Genomic DNA, 19,988 nt, shown 5'->3' on the forward strand with positions numbered 1-19,988 from the left:
GATCATGCTTTTATAATTTATACTCAGGTAAAGGAGAAACTCTCTGGAAATATTCATTTTTAGCAGGGGGTTCACGAGACACAACATTTTAGTGAAAGGGGTTCACAAGTTGTTAAAGTTTGGGAACCACTGCCTTGAAGGAAAGCCATGACTGGAAGTAGACCCCACAATGGAACCTGTCCGCTTAGCACTATGGAAAATTCCAGTGACGCTATGTAACCCAGTAAGGACCTGCAGAGCAGGGGTATCATAGCATCTGTAGAGGCCTGTACAGCCTGGGTAAACAGCATGGTAGTGGTAAAGAAGCCATCAGGCAAATCACACATCTGCACAGACCCAAAGCCATTGAATCAGGCATTGAAAAGATGCCAATATCCAATGCCCACAATTCATTACATCTTTCCAGAACTTTCCAAAGCCAGAATCTTTACAGTCTTGTGTGATGTGAGGAATGTATTTTGGCACATAAGCCTGGATAAAGAGGCTTCTATTCTGATGTACTACCAGCCAGGAGAGCTACTGACATGCCAGCGTGATGCACTTGAGAAAGGACAGGGTGTAGCTGTTTTGCAGGAGCAGCTAATTGCGTATGCCAGCACAGCCCTGTCAGAGATTGAATGGGGATATGCCCAAAAGGAAACAGAGCTTCTGGCTGTGGTATATGGAGTGGAGCAATTCTATCAGTACACCTATGGCCATCCAGTAATAGTCCAATCAGCCCACCAGGGCCATCTCTAGGGAGATGCGGGACCTGTGACAGAAGTGATGGATTCGTCTCTTCCGGGACCGACTGCGTTGGCCAGTCACACCAGCCCAAGGAGCCCCTCAAAGTGTGGGGCCTGGAGCGGTCACCCCGATTCGCCCTACCCAAAGGATGGCTCTGTAGCCCACAAACCCCTAGACAATCCATCCAATCCATCCTCTTTGTGCTCCCAATGGATTGCAGCAGAGGTTGATGAGCCTCCTGTGCTACCAAGTAGAGATCAGACTGTCCAGGACGATCACTGGTGTTAGTGGACCCCCTGAGCAGGACATATATACCCAGCATCAGTGAGTGTGGGAAGGGGATCAGGACACTGAATCCATTAACACACAGCACTCTCTCCTGGTTTCAGCAGTGAGGGGGATGGAAATCGACAAGGCTATGGAAAAGGACAGGCAGTCAAGAGAGCAATCCTAGCCAGGGGGCCAGAAGATAAAAGCCAAGTACCAATAGGAGCAGAACCATATTTGCAAATTAAAAATGAGCTGCGCGTGCAGGATGGAATCATATTTCGAAAACAGAGAACTGTTGTCCCTGCTTGTTATGTACGGATGTCATGCAAAAAATACATGCCTCACACGTGGGCACTGAGAACTGTCTTAGATTGGCTCAAGAGGGTGTTTACTGGCCAGGAATGAATACACAACTTCACTCCTTGATAGGAGGGTGTGATGCCACCAGCCGTGTGATTACTGCCAGCAGAAAGAGACTCTGTTTCCACATGAGCTGGCCACCTGACCATGGGAAAGAGTGGGAGCAGACTTATTTATATTCAAGGAAAGGCAGTATTTCATTACAGTGGATTACTAGTCAAATTCTTGTGGGGGGTCGATGCCCTTCCTTATATAAGAAGAAAGTCAGTAATTCGCAAAATGAAGGCCTACTTTGTGAGATATGGCATTCCAGAGCCTGTATTCACCGACAACAGACTCCAATTTGCCTTGGAAGAATTCAAGGCAGGTCAGATCCCTTGTTAGCATTTTAGGCACACAGGAATACCCGTTCACAGGGTACCAAAACAGTCCAGTGCAGGCACTGATGGGACAAAGGATCAAAACCCTGCTACCAATGAGGGGACACCTGTTGCAGCCAGAAGGATGGAGACACCACTGAGTAAAGATGGCCATCAATCAGAGAAAGCAGGCACTAGAATATGACCGGTCAGCCAAAAGCCTATTGGTCCTGGAGACGGCACGACTTTGAGGATCTAGCCATTAAAGAGATATCAGAAGGAGTGGACTAAATGAGTCATGAAGAGTGCAGGGGCACCCAGGTTACACAAGGTGACTACACAAGAGGGACAAGTGATCTGAAGGAAAAGGGGGAACTACACCAAGAGAGAGCCTACAGAGATCATGACAGAACAGAGAAACAGAGCACCATCTGGAGGCCAGCTTCACCAGAGCCCTGCATGGGAGCATATGAAGATTCTTTTGTTACTAGCTTCCCTCACAGAATGTTGGTGATGCTGGTGAAGCACCTGTTACCACTTGTCACTTGCAGGTTAATGACACATCCCTTGTACAGGACGAGGGTTGGAAGATTCTGTCACTGGAGCAGCACAGCAGAAGTATTAAAGCACGCAGTCAGCTAGCTTTCCCCCCTCTCTCCTCTCGGTCACTCCAAACACAGACGCACATCGGTGTGAAGTTACATACTTGGGATGGGGTTGTTTGTTTGTTTGTTTTACAGTAAACAACGTTCTCACACACAGAAAAGTCATGGCAAAAGATAGGCCCTGTGAAAGTATTTTTTTTAAAAAGACACAAAGTTATTTTATATGCCTTAGGAATTCATGCTTAAACTTTTCAGTATGTATTGTAGTGATAATGAAAGTTTTGGGACCCTGGGATCAGAATCTAGATATCCAGGTCAAAATTTTCAAAAGTGGCCACTATTCTGGGTGCCCCATTTGAGACCTCTTGGGCCTGCTTTCAGAACTGCTGAGCACCAAAAGTCCCTGCAAAAGCAAAGAGGGACTGTAGGTAACTTAGCGCATCTGAAAATCAGGTGGCACACGTCTCAAATTGGGCACTCAGATTAAGGAATCCCAAATTAGAGACCAAAATTTAAAAATTGGTTGCAAGTTAAAGATTTCCAGTCTTCAATATCCATTGCTCAGATTGTATGGAAATCATTATAAACCCACATGCAAAGGAACTGCAAATACATATTGAGGGCATATACGCCAAAGATATAGGGCCAGGTCCTCAGCTGGTGTAACTCGGCATACATCCACTGAAATCAATGGCGCTATGCCAATTTACAACAGCTGCGGATCAAGCTGTATAGGCCGCTAAAGAAAATTAACCTGCCTAAAGTTAGAGGTATATGTTTCCAGATTTGTGAAAGTAGGATTTTCTGTGAGAAACAGTCCTTTAGAAAACTGACTAGTCACATAACAATCAACAACGGACAAGGGTTCTGGTATGTATTTCATGGACTTTAGTGCACATTAATAATTTAAAAGAAAGGATGCTAGCACAAGAAGGGCAAAATAATTTAGTTCCTAGGTATTTTGAAAACAGTGCATCGTCCGTTTTCCTTTACTAATAAGTTTCCACTTGTACACGAGCAAGATAGACATAAAAAGCAGCAACATACTTTAAGCTTTTAAATACAACAGGCAATGCATGCCAGTGGCTGCAAACAACCCTTAGCTAGAAAAACTAGTAATTCTCATTCGGTAAACATGCTACTATATATAATAGCCAACTTCAGTGAGGACGTGGCAACAATAACTCTCAATCACTTAAGGATTTTTCATTAGTAAATTCGACAATAGATTAACTAGAGCAGCTTAAAGGTTGTTTTCTGCACTTCATAAAACAGAAGCAGCAAGCAATGTGGGGAGCCAGCTCATGTTTCCACCTAACTATTTTTCCTTACCACCTGATGAAACTTTAATAAGTAAAAAAGGCAGTGCAATATTGCACAATTTAATGTTGTTCAGCTGAGTAACCAAGAAACACTTTACAACACAAGGAAATTAACCTTCAAGCAATCAAACATGAACTTTAACTGCTTACCTGTATATGTTCTTGTTTTGCCAGATTCAGTCTAACACAAAACGTTGCTGGTGTAACAAGAGAAATCCCTCACTTAGCCAAACATCTAAGCACTAACAAAAACAACACTTTTAAGTTTATACGAAAGGATTCTGAAGATGTTTTGATTCCATTTGACTTGGGCGACACACATATACCTCAGGAACAACCAGACACTATGCTATGCCAATGATCTTCTCCCAAAGTACGGGTTATTAACACTGCCCTGAGCCCTGCACCAAATGATCCCTATATCTGACGCTGAACAATTCAGTCAAAAGGAGAAAGCACCACTATCCCAGAGTTGCTAGGAAACAGGGAGGGAGTTCCTGACCTGAATTCTTAGCTGAGTTTGATGTTGCCCAGGAAGCTTAGGTTCTGATGACTTCCTTGAAAATACAGGAGATAAATATGCACACAGAGATCTTCAAGGGAAAAATGTTATCATGGAACTTTTAAAAGATAGCAGCAAAGACAAACATCCAGTGCAAACAACAGTAAAATCACTCTGTAACAGTAAGGAACCACTCATTAAAGCATTAAGCTCATTTGCAAAAATCTATGGTGAATTTGCTGTTTTCTTTGCCAGAAAAAGTTGGGGAAATTTTAACCCTATAATCAGATTTTTCGCTTCACTAATCTAAATGGTGGCCAAATTACTTTGTTATAGAAAATGCAAAAGCCCACACACCCCTCCATGCGACTGCAACATTAACGCAATGTTGCGCTAGTGAAGTTAAACACACACAAATCAGGAAATACAAAAGTAAAGGTTCCGATTGCTAAATAAATTGGCCCAAATAGCCCTCATTGTAAAATATGTTAAAAGGCATTCTAAAACTCTAAACGCTGTACTCTGGAATACGGCATACGTGCAATGCAGGCAAATTAATGTTGCCACAAGAACATTTACTTTTGCATTTCATGCATTTAAATATTAAAAGCCATTATCTCACCACTGTATTATTATATTTTGCATTTCATTTTCTGTGTGTGTGTGTGTGTGTGTGTGTGTGTGTGTGTATTGAAAACAAATAAAAGGGGGGGGGGAGAGATGAGAGGAAGATGAAGAAAAGAGGAAAAAAACCCTACAGTTACCTTTTTCCTAGATGTACCAGCATGTTTCTTGTAAGGCCTACTAAAGGACTTCTATGAAGCACATATGCCTTGAAGTTCACAATTGCGCCCCAATCCTGAACCAGCCACCTAGCTGTGTACTGCACAAATATATAAAAAGGAAGAAGGTATCTTCACAGTGAAGGATACTCCCCCCCAATGGCTAGAGTAGCCTCATGGGCCCTCACACAGTAAATCCACAGTGAGGAGGATGGCCCTCACACAGCAATTTCTTCAGCCCTATCCAGACCTTTTCCCACCCGCCCTACATATTACCATACCCAGCTATTTCTCTCATTTCACAGGAGATCTGCACTAGTTCCATAGACTAGGATTAAGCTTCTGCACCTGTGAAGGAGAATACTTGATTTGCTCCTTCATGCATGTGGACTTTAAGGAGTATGCCTTGGAGGAATGGTCTGGTATTTTTAAGAACCACACGGAGGCCTCTATCAAGGAAGCCCAGGAACAGACTGGGGACTCCATCCCTGGTCTGGACTTGGAAGCAAACCCTTTCTTTACCAGAGCAAGAAAGCCATTTCCTAGCTGGGTAGGAGAGAGGCAAGTATGAGAACCCATTCCCCAGCTAGAGCAGCAGAGCCAAATGTCTCTCTAGATGCATAAGCATATTCTGTGGCATAGAAGATTCGTAACTAGATGTGTGAGCTAATAATCACACAGTTAAACTCTGGTGAAGGGTATGAGAGGGCTAGCAGGGTGGGGGGCAGAGATGTGCAGATTATGTCTGAAAAACTCCAGCTATGCTCTCAACTTGTTTGTTTTTTTTAATGTGTTCATCTTATTTTGCATGCATTTGTATCTGGAAGTGCAAGTGAAAAGTTTGTGTGGTTCTCAAACACTGGTAACTTTGTTAATTTTAAACAATTTTCCTTTTCAAAATTAGCAAAGCATATGCTCCCCACTTACATGCTAAAGATCCAGTTTCAAACTTTAGCCTTTAAGATATTTGACTTTGGGGAGGGGAGGTAGTAAAGTATAGTTTACAATGAAAAAAGGATAGGAATAGCCCAAAAGCAGAGGCCCCCTGAACGCCCCCAATGATGCTACACTAGCGCTATGACACCACCAGCAGATGGTCACAGTCTTGTTCATAAGTGTTTCTGTGTTTCACTAACAAAGTACCTACAAGATGGTCAAAGCAACAAAATTGAATAAATGATCATTAGCCTAACGAAAAAAATGAATATTTGTTCCTGCCTTATTGTGGAAATTTGAAAAATTGCTTGTGCACACTGTAAAAGAACAACTGAAATTATTATTATTTTACAATGTATATTGTTTTAGAAATGCAAACATTTAAAAAAAATCATTACTCAGCTGAATAATTATTTAAATGTAAGTTACAGCTAGTAAAATGGTATATGCCGGGGTGGCCAAACTTACTACCCTCCAAGCCACGTACAACAATCTTCAGAAGTTCAAGAGCCAGGGTCAGCCACACTGGCTGCTGCAGCTGCAGAATTTCATGGAGGTTGCAGAAAGTCACAGAATCCGTGACTTCTGTGACCTCCGTGACAAATTCACAGCCTTAACAATAACTAATCTTTATTTGTGTCCTACAAATTGAGATAGCAGGCTTTACCAAGACATACAAAAGCAGTTTAATCATTTGCTTACTGGAATTTAAGGCCCCAAATTTCACATATAATGTAACATTGCAGCACCAATCATAGGGATACACATTACTGGTTCTCAAAGTGTTGCCTCAAAGCCTCCATGATTCAAATTGCCCCCCTCTGATAGCCCTGATATCTGGCTGCTCAAAATCAGCAGTCAGGTGGTCAGCACTCCACCTCTGAGCAAACCTTTCACTCTTAGCTTCACAAATATTATGCAATGTACAATATGCGGCTATGACCATGGGAATATTATCCTCACTGAGGTCTAACCTGCCATAAAGGCATCGCCAGCATGCCTTTAACCTGCCAAAGGCACATTCCACAGTCATCCTGCACCTACTCAGCCTGTTGTGGAACTGTTCCTTACTGCTATTCACGTTTCCCGTGTACGGTTTCATGAGCCATGGCTCTAAGGGGTACACTGGGTCTCCCAGGATCATTATGGGCATTTCAACATCCCCCACTGTAATCTTCTGGTCCAGAAAGAAAGTCTCCACTTGCAGCTTTCTGTACAGTCTGGTGTTCCTGAAGATACGTGCATCATGCACCTTCCTGGACCACCCCTCATTGATATCAGTGAAATGCCCATGGTGATCCACAAGCGCCTGCAACACCATGGAGAAATACCGTTTCCATTTGATGTACTCCATCGCAAGGTGGTCTGGTGCCAAAATTGGAATATGCGTACCATCTATCACCGATTCACAGTTAGGGAAACCAATTTCTGCAAAGCTATTCATGATTTCACGCATGTTTCCCAGAGTCATGGTCCTTCGTAGCAGGATATGTTTAATTAATTGCCCTGCACACTTGAGTTAATGCAGCCCCAACAGTTGACTTCCTGAATCCAAACTGATTCACGACCAAATGGCAGCAGTCTGGAGTCACCAGCTTCCATACTGCAATTGCCATGTGCTTCTCTACCAATAGGGCAGCTCTGACTCTGGTGTCTTTGAGCTGCAGTGCTGGGGTGAGCACTGCACACAGTTCCAGGAAAGTGACTTTCCGCATCTGAAAGTTCTGTAGCCACTGCTTATCATCCCAGATCTGCATAACAATACAATCCCACCAATCAGTGCTTGTTTCCCGAGCCCTAAAGCGATGATCCATCATGTGCAGCTGTTCCATGAATGCCAAAGGAAATCTAAAGTTGCTCCTATCCATATCACACAGCATGTCAGGCAACTGGGAGTCTTCTTCAGTTAGGAACTTCATGATTCACTGCACTGCCATCTGCGATGTGCTAATGACAGTTATCAGAGCATAGGAGATCAATGCGGGATCCATTCCTTCACAGAGATGCCGCGGTGCACAGCAAACAAGGGCAGTTGAAAAATGCCGTGAAAGAAAGCTGAAAGCCCATGGAATGCTGGGATGGAAAACAATGCATCATGGGACATTGAGCCCAGTTCTAAGATTTGCTGCAATCCGCTCCGCCTTCCCATAAGATCTAGTGGCAGAAGGTGTTGAGCTGGACCCACAGTGCACTGCTCACACTGTCGATGATAGTGCCCCCAAGTGTGGATGCACTCTGCCGACAGAGGGAGTATAGTGCAAACATGCAATACTGACTTTTATTATATCGCTTTGTCGACGTAACTTTTGTTGAAAAAACCCTGTAGTGTAGACCAGGCTTAAAATGTAATCTAAATTCCACAAAGACCCAAAAGGAATTTAACATTTTTTTCTACAGAAAAAAAAATTGATTTATGGAATAAAAACTGATAATTGTCAGCAAAGCAATGAAAACAACTGAGTAATAAGTGATTTATACAGAAATTAGCAAAAGGATTTGGAGGGGGAAACTCACCTGATGTCATAATTTGTTATTTTCCATCCATCAGAATATTTTCTATGTTCACGACTTGAGTTAAAGAGAGGGAGGGGGAAGAGACAAGGTGGAATGGGGAAAACCAGTGCTCTTATTAAAAATAATGTGTAAGATCAGACTCTGGTGTAAATTGGCATAGCTCCATTGACTCTAATTTACACCAGCTGAGAATCTTGCCAAATGTACTGAATAATTATGAGAGGAGAAGAGGAGGAAATTACTCACCTTGTGCAGTAACGATGGTTCTTTGAGTTGTGTCTCTATGGGTGCTCCATTGTAGGTGCCCAGGCACCTCTAACCGGAGATTTTAGGTAGCAGATTTTTAGGCCCACACATGCTCCCTCCCTCAGACACTCTTAGTGGTCTGTCTCAAGGTTAACTAACGCTACACGGGTGAACCACCCTGAGTTCCTTCTCACCGCACAACCCCTTGGTGAGAACTCTGAAGTGGAGGGAGGGTGGGTTGTGGAGCACCCATAGGGACACATCTTGAAGAACCATCATTACTGCACAAGATGAGTAACTTCTTCTTCAAGTACTGTCCCCATACGTGCTTTACTATAGGTGACTCTAGTATGCCCCATGGAGGGCTGGGGCTTCGGAGTAGAGTCTGCTACTGACATTAGTATTGTGGAGTCGAAGATGGCATCAGAGGGAGAGTCCCGAGTAATTGTACAGTGATCCGTGAAAGTATGGGCAGAGGCCCAGGTTGCCACCCTACAGATTTCTGAGTAGAGGACATCTTTAACAAACGTGACTGAAGCGGAAACAGATCTTGTGGAGTGGGTGAGGATCCCTAATAGAGACAATAGATTACGTGCACAGTAATAGTGATTAATATAATTGGAGAATCTTTGAGCTGATATTGCAGAGCCCTTGGATCTTTCTGCAAATGAATTGAAGAATTTGGGGGACTTCCAAAAACCTTAGTCCTGTCCAAATAAAATGCCAGGGCTCTCCTAAAATCCAGCACATGTTAACGTGTTGACTCCCTGTTGTCATTATGTGGTTTTGGAAAAAAATATGGGGAGGTGAATTAGCTGGTTCATATGAAAGATGGAGGCTACACTGGGGAGGAACTTGGGGTGTGGCCTCGAGATGATTTTGTCTTTAAAGAAGACTGTGAATGGCGGGTATGCCATGAACGCCGCTATTTCACCTAATGGCCACTAGAAATGTCATCTTCATGGACAGATGTAACAGAGAGCAAATGGCCAAAGGCTCGAAGGGTGATCAAGTCAAGTGGCAATTTATGTAAAACATACAGGTTATATTATGCGTCACAACTTTTGTGTGAATATCCGTGATAAATGGGAGAAAGCATGCACAGGTGTTTCGGATGGCTCTTAATTCTAAAAGATTGATATGGAGAATTGCTTCTGTGGGAGACCACTTGCCCTGGACTTTGCGATTACTAAGGTAGGCTCCCCAGCCTATTAGAGAGGCATCTGTTAGAATCAGTGTCAGTGGGGGTTGTGCGAATGGAATGCCTGCATGGACGTTGGATGGTTCTTTCCACAAGTCCAGGGAGGGTTTGACTCTGGAGGGCATTGATAGCGGCTTGTTTAACCCGTCCTTGTTTGGAGAATAGAAAGATCTGAGCCACATTGACAAACATCTCATGAACAACTGGGCATGTGGAGTCACAATCATGCATGCTGCCATGTGCCCGAGAAGCTGGAGGCAATTCCCGGCCAGTATTTGTGGGCTGGCCTGGACTGTCTCTATGAGACTCGTTAGGGTGTTGGATCAGTGCAACAGGAGGAATGCGCTTACTTGCACTGTGCTGAGTTCGACCCAATGAACTCCAGACATTGTACTGGGGTCAAGGTTGATTTCTGGGTGTTGAGCTATGCACAGTCGTCTGGGTGGCCGGCAGGGCTTCTTGGAAAGAATAAGCTTTCAGACGGCAGTTGTCCAGGGATGGGTAGATGACAATACCTAATGTGTGTAGGTGTGCCGCTACGACGGAGAGGACTTTGAAAAATACCCTGGGTGCGGACGAGAGGCTGAATGGGAGCACACGCTACTGATAATGGTCTTGCCAAAAGGTAAATCAGAGGAATCTCCTGTGATATGGTTGGATTGAAATGTGGATGTAGACATCTTGTAGGTCGAGGACCAAAAACCAAACTCCTTGCTCCAGAGATGGAATAATGGCTGCTAGTGTGACTTTTGTTCCTTCGTGTATCTGTTTAATGCCCTTACCCATCTAGTATGGGACTCCAACCTCCCTTTGTCTTGGGGAATCAGGAAACGCACACCACTGCATGGAAGGGACTCCTGTCCGGGAGTGTGCGAGCCTCTTGCACACACTAACGTGACCAGGGATAGCTGCCAGTGAGCCTGGTGGCCGCCCCAATGGGCAGGCCTGGGGGTGGCACAGTCACACTGGCTCCTGCGAGCAATGGTCCAACATGCTGCTGCTTTTGCTGCTGCATCTGTAGATATAAATTTTGTATCCATGTAGGGCTCTAATTACTGCCTCATCTGGCGAGGAGAAAGATGTTCACTGGTGAGGCAGTTTCCACCTCCAGTCTGGCCTCCTGCTCCCCGAAAGTTTCTTCCTTGTGTTCTGGGGCTCTGGACATGGAAGCCATAGGGGAATGTCTAGTGGAGTGGACTCTGTATGGGAGACACTCAATGCCCAAGAAATGTGGGGCCTGTAGACTGCCCATGGATCCCAAGACAACCACTACTGGGGGGTGGGGGGTGGGGAGAGCATGGGTGGTAGTACCCACAGGTACCTGGAAGATTGAGGGTCGGAGTGTGGGTGCAATTGGGGAGGTCCCTGATGTTGTAATGGTGGGTTATAGTGTGAGACCAGAGAGACATTGTCGTCCTGGTCACTATCAGACTCCCCGCTGGAGAAGGGTGGGTCTGACGGGCGTGCGGGAGCCAAATGGCTCATTGCTGCTGGTGATTCTGGGGACTAAGAGCTAAAGGGCTTGCAGTCTGTTTTCTGGAGGTTTCGTGGGGGGAGTCAGTTAACTTTCTCCGCAAATTCTACCTCTATGGATGTTGAAGGCTCTGCGGAAGATCTTTGTCCTGTAGAGGCTTCAGAGCCAGATGCTGGCCTAAGAGCACCCTTCATGAGGAGAAGTTTTAACTTTAGCTCCCGATTCTTTTGGGATCTAGCCTTTAATGTTGGCAGAAGGTGCACTTTGGTGGAAGGTGCGCCTCTCTAACACACCGGACACAACAAGAGTGTCCAACTGTCACTAGAATTGCCTCCCTGCAGGACAGGCACCTCTTGAATCTGGAGGAACCTAGTATACTCCTAACAGGGGCGATCCCACAGCAAAAGGCGGGGGGGGGGGGGGGGGGGGGGAAATGGTCAAAAGAAAAAAAGGTTGTTGTTTTTTTTAAATAAAAAAAACAGAAGCTCTAACGGTACTACAAAAGAAAAGGAAACTAAGAATCACGTTGAACTATATATAGGCTACCAAGAAAAAGAAAGTTAAGTAGTCAATGGGACTGCTACACGTTCTGTTCGAGGCCAAGGGCAGTTGAGAAGGAACTGATGGGGGTTTGCCTGCGCAGTGCAAGATTGCCTCAAGGCAGACACTGCTACCTAAAGTCTCTGATTGGAGCGGGAGGGGTGCAGATACACCCAGAGCAGAGTCCCCATAGGGACACAACTCGAAGAAGGAAGGAAGGCATGCCAGTTAAACGGTTCTCTCATATGAACTCTGCCTATATTCCTGTAACAATCATTAAAACAATATTAGGCAGGTTGGATTGAGGTCTGAGTCCTTTCCAGAAGAAAATATTTATGAAGAATAAAACTTGTAGATAAGTAAAGCAAGGGTTAAAGACATATGAAATGTATACATTTTCAAAAAACATGCATACTTCACTAAAAGAAATGCTTCATAAAGCTAGACCCTTTAAAATAGCCAGCTTTTATTCTCCAAGGTCAAAATCTGCCATCCAAATATCTATCAAAAGGGATAGCTTTACAGTAAATTGAGATATTACATAATCCAGTCACATCCCAGCATACATCACTAATACAGTACTGAGAAATCTCCTGGTTGTTCAAATCCAGAATGAGCCGTGTGGAGCATTGATTCACAGTGATGAATTGTAACCAAGCAACACTGACATTTTCACTCTAGTCTGACTTGGAAAGAATAGCTACTCTTGGTTGTCAGAAGAATAGCACTGAAAACCTGCCAAACTCTGAGTACCCTAATTAAAGAATTCCACCATTCTTACACTAGATATGGAAAATATTTAACCAAAATTTAATAGAAATATACTGTTGCTTCTCTCTCAATAAAAAGATGATGACATGCTTGACAGCAGCAAATAAATTCCTGTTTGTCTGTGAGTGTCTCATAAATAATATTTACAGCTGGAGTACTTCAAATTTACTTAACACAAGAAGAGCAGGATGATGAATTATTCATCTGAGCAATGGGTCAGAAATACTGTCTTTTTGTTAGCTCAGTTATTAAATGTGAGGGAAAAATAAAGACGACTAGACTTTCTCATAGTTTGTTGACAACAATAACTAACCAGTAACACAACAGATGTGACTCTGAAATGAACTAGGTATTTGCAAAATAATAAAAGTAAGAGCTTGGTTTTGATTAATTCTAAATCTTGGTATAATTATTCATGTGAATGTCTGAATTTAGTTAGTGTGATGAAAAAATCCATGTTAGTCACGCTCTCTCTTATGACATGTTTATGAACCTTACTGGCAACAAAGCAGGGACCAAATGTACATTTTTGCTCTTTTTGGCACTGGATTTTTATAGAGGTCAGAACTGTTGTCCTTCTGCTTTATACTGCTTAAGGCTACATGTACAGATAACAGGAAACAAAGTTCACATTGTAAAATGTTCACCAGTTGGCCATTATAGAATAACTTGTGAAGAAGATATGCTCCATCAATAAAACTGTCTATTCAGGTTTTCCAGTACTATTCATGGTATGTCTTCATCATGTGAAAGAAATATAGCAGAGAAATATAATGGTCATGCATGAGATAAAAGTTAAAGAAAAACCTGACTCTTGCTTTGACAACTTAAAAGACATACTAGCAGTTGGTTGTATTTCTTGTCTGTTGTAAACGTGAAATGACAGAAATGCTAACCGTCTCCCCTAGATCTCTGTGCTTCAAAATCAAACTGCTTGAAACTGAAATAAAACGGCCTGAAATCAAGCTTCCAAGAAGAATAGGAAGTGTTGCACTCATGTAAAACACAATTTCCTGTCTCATTGAATTCTTGTTTAAAAGTTCAAACACAAAATAATACCTTGCCCCTTTCCTGTGAATAAATATACCAGAATGAAAAGTAACAAAACTATTACAGTATTGTTTTATGAGCAAAGAATGATAAGCAACTTATTCCTTTTATTTATTAAACTTTTCCCTTTTCTTCCTACGTGTTTGTTATAACAGACAAATGAAATACTGAAAAATATTTCAAGATAAGAGTGTAAAAATGTGTATCAGCTTTACTAATCCCTTTCATAATTTTGAAAATATACTAGGTCACATCCAAGCCTTCTTTCCTCCTCTCCCCAGTGAGAAGATGACTAATTTTTCTTCATAAATTAGATTCTTCAGATGGGGTATTACATTTGCATCCTATACATTATTCTTGTGCTAGGGTGAGCAATATTGTATATCACACTCCATATAGGATACAACCAGCGGCCTAAAAGGTCAAATTTTGTTTCTTGTTTCATATTCTCTACCAAGGCTACCTAGTGCTTTATTTGTGATTTCTTAATGCTGCTGATGGTTTCAACCTCCATAAAACTTCTTAAGGGTCAATTCTGCCTCATATGAGGTGATGAGCTCCCAGTGACTTCAATGTGGTTGTAGTGGGTACCTGGGGGCAAAATTTGGCCTTACGCTCTTTTATATGCCAGATGGTTTAATTTAGCAGATATTCCCTAGATTGGTTCCTTGCCCTCAGACTGATTCTTTTACATTACATTTGCCATCTGCTGGTCCAATCACTTAAATGATCCACATACTTTTGAATCTAGCTGTATTGATTCATTCTTATCTTCGTTTCTGCCTCTGAGTGGTGCGGCAGGCAGACAGCAGATATGTGCAAGGCTATGCTCCAACAATGGGAATTCTCTTCTTCTCACTCCTCTGAAGGTGGCTGTCCAGGAGAGCAGAAGAAAAGTCATGAGAGGGAATTAAAAATAAAGCCAGAGTGAAGGACAGAAATCTAGATGAAATAGATGAAACAATGTTGTCCCAGTGGCAGTGAAGAGAAAGCACAACTATTAGTGGTGTGTTTCCTTTTATGGTGGAGGATGTCATGGTATGTTGCACGTCAGAGCAAGGAGCACAGAAATGCACACGTGGGTCCAAGAGAGGTAAGTGCTCTATTATTGAAAACCCAGAATTGAGGCTGCAGTCAGCCATTCTTCTGAGTCTAGTGAGACCAATGTGTTAACTCTTTAAGTGCCTGCCAGCACAAAGGATCTGAAACCAAGTTGTTACTGAGTGGATGCCGTGTGCACGTTATCTGTCTTGTTAATTCAGATTGTAAGCTTTTAGGGCAGGGATGTGTTTCTTGTGTTCATATAGTTCCTGCACAATGGGGCCCCTATCTTGGTTGAGTCTTCTAGGGGCTACTATAATACAAATAAATAATAGTAAAAATGTTGTGATATTCACTTCACTTTCAGATCTTTTCAGTGATATTGTCCCAGCTGTGCACACAGAGTTGGGACACAAACTAAAAGGTCCAACGTGGCTTCAGAGAAACTGTATCCACAACAGCACTCTTGAAAATTAAACTTTATAATCCTTTCATTACAGAGGCCCTCCGGGTTACGCAAACCCAATTTACGCAAATCCACACTTACGGAAAAAGTTCTGTACGCTAGAAATAGGGGGTTTTTGTTTGTTTTTTTGGGGGGCGTAATGGTTGGGTATACGTTTACGACTTATGCAAAATTTGAGTTACGCAAGGTGTTCTGGAATGGAACGCTTGCGTAAGTTGGGGAGCGTCTGTATTGGTGTCCCCATAACTGATATGTTGAAGAAAAAAACAGTCACTTCCTGTGGTATTTCCATGCCACAAAAGAGTTACTGTTTATCCCAAGCAGCAATCACAAAATTAACCACAGACTAATGCTTCAGAAATCCTGGTTTACCTGACTGCTTCTCTGTATGGTTCAAGGAGTACATAAAATTGTCTTTTACTGTTTTTTCTTCTGTATTTTCTGGTGGCTATGTTATTGTTGCCCGATGTAGTTAATCCACCTCTCCAAGAGGTGGTAGCTAAGTTGATGGAAGAATTCTTCTGTCAACCTAGCCACGTCTACACTGGTGGTCAGATTGACCTAACTACGGTGCGTGGGGTGCTAAATTTTTCACAGCCCTGAGCAACATAGCTAGGTCAATCTAATATTTAAGTGTAGACCAGGTCTGAGTCTCTGTGTTTCTTGTCTGCTCACCTCTCCTGCCCAATCCTGCGCTTCTCTTTTCACACATATACAGTCACACATGCATCCCTGGTCAGAACAATACTCTGTCAAACCATCTGCCCACATGGTGCTAATTTTCTGGGCAGACTCTATTAGGCCTTGTTTGGGGTGTAGCCCCCCTTAAATGTCTCTTACAACAATCTCAAGTGAAGGGCATCAGTTTCAATGAGTTCATACATCAGTTTCAATGAGGTTTTTACTGAACCTATAACAAGGTTAAACTCAGCTCATAACATTTATTAACCAACCTCCCCCAGTTGTCTGATATCCTTGGTAACAATGGCCCTGATCCAACGCTATGGTTGCCAACTTTCTACTCGCACAAAACCGAACGCCCTTGCCCCACCCCTTCTCTGAGGCCCCACGCCCGCTCACTCCATCCCCCCTTCCTCTGTCACTCGCTCTCCCCACCCTCACTCATTTTCACCGAGCTGGCTCAGGGGGTTGGGATGTGGGAGGGGGTGAGGGCTCTGGAGTGGGGCCAGAAATGAGGAATTCAGAGTGTGGGAGGAGGTTCCGGGCTGAGGCAGTGGGTTGGGATGTGAGAGGGCTCTGGTTACAGGTGTAGGCTCTGGGGTGGGGCCAGGGATGAGGGGGTTGGGGTACATGAGGGGGCTCCAGGCTAGGGGGTGGAGCTCAGGGGTTCGGAGTATGGGAGAGGGCTCCGGGCTGGGGTGGGGGAGGAGGAATGGGCTCTTGACCGGGGGGGCGCGGGTTCCAGGATGGGGTCAGAAATGAGGGGTTCAGGGTGCGGGAAGGGGCTCCAGGCTGGAGGTTGGGGTGTGAGGGAGGGGGTGAGGGCTCCAGCTGGGGGTGGGGCTTAGGGTGCAGGAGGGGGCCAGGATTGAGGAATTCGGAGGACTAGAGGGGGATCAGCGCTGGGGCAGGAGGTTGGGGGGTGAGAAAAGGATCAGGGTTGGGGCAGGGGGTTGGGGCAAGGGAGGGGGATAAGGGGTGCAGGCTCTGGGCGGCGCTTACCTCAAGCAGCTCCCAGCAGCAGTGGCATGTCCCCTCTCCAGCTCCTATGCAGAGGCACAGCCAGGCAGCTCTGCGCGCTGCCCCGTCTGTAGGTGTTGCCCCTGCAGCTCCTATTGGCCGCGGTTCCCGGCCAATGGGAAATGCAGAACTGGCGCTTGGGGCGGGGCAGCGTGCGGCGCCCCCTGGTCGCCCCTACATGTAGGAGCAAAAGGGGGTACATGGCGCTGCTTCCAGGAGCCATGCAGAGCCAGACAGGGAGGCTGCCTTAGCCCTGCTGAGCCGCTGACTGGACTTTTAATGGCAGTGCTGACCAGAGCCGCCAGGGTCCCTTTTCAACCTGGCGATGGGGTTGAAAACCGGACAACTGGTAACCCTATTCAATGCCCACTGAAGTCAACTGATAGATTTTGAATTATTTCAATGGGTGGTAAATCAGGCCCAAATAGATTATAGTGCAACCCATGAACAAGACATTTAATTTCTTTTGCAACACAAATTCCTTCACTACTGAACTGAACTAGACTCCTGCTCCAACCCTTATAGTAATCTGATGCCTCTGTGTGATTTAGGGAGTGGCCATGAGAAATAAATTTGCTGAAATTCCCAAGCTGTCTTGTCTATTTCACATTCATTGTTTGCATGTAAAAGACAACCTGGATTTTTTTCTATCATCAATCATAGTTAATGAAAACATGCAAAATTCATAGGCGAATTATGAAATGTTACTGCTGATCTGAGAAGCTAAAACTTTTTTTTTTAATGTATGTAATACAGAAGTGTAAGATAACACTCTGAATCTTTGGTCTGGTCTACACTTCAAAGCTGTGGTGGTATAACTATGTTGGGTGATTTTTTTTTTTAACTGATCTACCAGTACAAGCCCTATTATGGATGCAGTTGTACCGGTACAAAGGGGCATTATATCAGGCTATTCTTCACATATGTGAATATGCTGTACACAAGTACATATATGGGTAACTGTGTCCCTATCAGGGGAAGGGGAGGAGTTGTACCATTTTAACTATACCAACATAGTTAAAGTGGTAAAACTTTTATGTATAGACAAGCCCTTAGAGGGGCACTGTCAACTCAAAAATCACATTTCCAATTGAAGCTGTTGTGTGTACTGTTGTTGGAAGTAATCCATAAGATTATTAGGATGGAAAGTGATAAGAAACCTCAATGTTTTTTACTCTCTTTTTTCAGATAGTTTACTTTGTGCATTTGACAGCACTATAGTCAGTTTCCCTGTTTTGTTGCTGGTGCAGGCTTTGCCTCAAGCACTGTGAGGTGTTTAATTAAAACAGAAAAGCTGGAACTGAAGAGGCAGCAGGCAGATATGGCACAAAGGAGATGGGAAAAGAGGGTGATTGTCACTCTCAGGCTTGTCCAATGGAGCCTTCTAAATATCAACAGGGGAACAGTATGTGGCCTTCACTAGTCCCGTCAGGTGAGGTGGCAAAAGGGTGGCCCACTGATCAGGTCGCCACTGGACTGCCATTGCCACTCATTCAAACATTACCAGGAAAGCCTTCGGGTCATCCGCAGAGCCCATCAGTGTAATCTGAGGAATATGGATCTTATGAGAAGATGATATCAATTCATTCATTGGGAAAGGCAAAACATATTCCCCCTGGAAATACAGAATGCTGATCAGATCTGGCACTGGAAATAACGACCTACTCCCTGTATAAGCCTTAATAAAAAACTGCCTGGTTTTTCATTTTCCAGTTTGGCAATTTAAGCCTCCATGTTCAGCATCTAGCTAAAACATTGTTAAACTAACTCTGGGCTTTCTGCCACTCTAAACAAATTTACAATTTGCAATATTTCAACTCATTTTTGACTGAGGATGAGACAGAAGTAGGAAATGTTTGAAGTACTAGAGGTTTAAAAGCCTCCAACGGGTGGATTATTAACAGTTTGTAAGGCTTGTTCCTCTACTTAGGGATTATGGAAAGTTATGTCTATTTTTGAGGTATCTCTGACTGTCTCCAATTAAGGGTAACACATGATCTTTAAACAAATCAGACAAGCGTGGAACAATTTTAATCCCTGAATGAATAAATCCCCCGGGGGGCCTGGCTACAGAAGAATCAATGGGTAATTCTATTAGGTCTCACTGTGAGTAAGATACCAATCTGCCTTCTATAATGAACCTTAAAGCCACAAACCTTGTCATAATAGTTTATCAGCTTTGTATGAGCAGCCATCAGTATGGAAAGCCTGAATACACCCAGAATGTCATTTGCTCACAACAGCTGTGGGAACTAAATTTTGCTCAATCATCTCAGAGTTATGGTTATGATCTAATAGGAAACAAAATAAGATGGAATTGATGTTGTCTGCTCTCTTTTGAATGTGTGTATGTCCCAGGGAGCCTACTTTTTATTCCCCACCCTTTAAGACCCCACATCACTGTGACCTGCCTTCTGCCCAATAAATATTAGCTGGGACTCCTTTAGAGGTCTACAAGGTTTCTCCCATATCCCTTCATAGTAATAAGTGGTCTTTCCTGCTCTAATGACTTGAATCACTCCCTGCTAAATGGGTGAGAAATCACACACAGGTCTCTCATTTGTCCGTGCAGAGCATCAATCCCAATAGTCTCATAACAGAACTGTGTCATAAAACACAAATAATCATTACCAGGAGTTATTGGAGCTACAGAAAATTAAAGGTATTTCTGACACACACTTTCCCCCTTCTAAAATAATACTCCTGCCATGCTGACATCTTTCAATTTAATAACAGAATCACTTGTGTTGGAAGAGACCTCCAGCGACTCATATAGGACCAGATTTTCAGAGGTATTTAGGTGCATAAAGATTTAGATAGGTGCCTACTGAAATTTTCAAAAGCACCTAAGGAAGATTTAGGTGCTGATCCCACTTATGTGCTTTTGAAAATCCCATTAGGCACCTATCTGCATCTTTAGGCACCTAAAATACCTTTGAATATCTGCCCCTTAGTTCATCCGGTTACTTTATGGAATAAGAAGATTAAAATGTAATAAATGTAATAAATTCCCCTACAATCAAAATGTTAATAATTTTTACATATTTCTGCTTGAAGACCTTCATTCAAATTCAGACTGGAGCAAATAAATACAACTCCCTTGGAAACCTCTGAGCCAAATT

At 43.5% G+C, this 19,988-nt stretch overlaps 1 protein-coding gene across 3 annotated transcripts in view; it reads right to left on the reverse strand.

The window, feature by feature from the left end:
- CRACDL (CRACD like) overlaps positions 1-19,988 on the reverse strand; it is a 94,388-nt gene that overhangs the window by 60,376 nt on the left and 14,024 nt on the right. For 2 of the 3 annotated variants that reach the window (XM_042840802.2, XM_024104425.3), the window contains exon 1: positions 3,793-4,086. The exons of the other annotated variant lie outside the window; for it this stretch is intronic. The gene's annotated coding sequence lies outside the window, so the exon portion shown is untranslated. Of the gene's footprint in view, positions 1-3,792; positions 4,087-19,988 lie in introns of those variants that run through there. 3 annotated transcript variants of the gene reach the window in all.

This window comes from Chrysemys picta, chromosome 1 (assembly GCF_011386835.1).
Source record: "Chrysemys picta bellii isolate R12L10 chromosome 1, ASM1138683v2, whole genome shotgun sequence".
In the NCBI taxonomy this organism is placed as follows: Eukaryota; Metazoa; Chordata; order Testudines; family Emydidae; genus Chrysemys; species Chrysemys picta.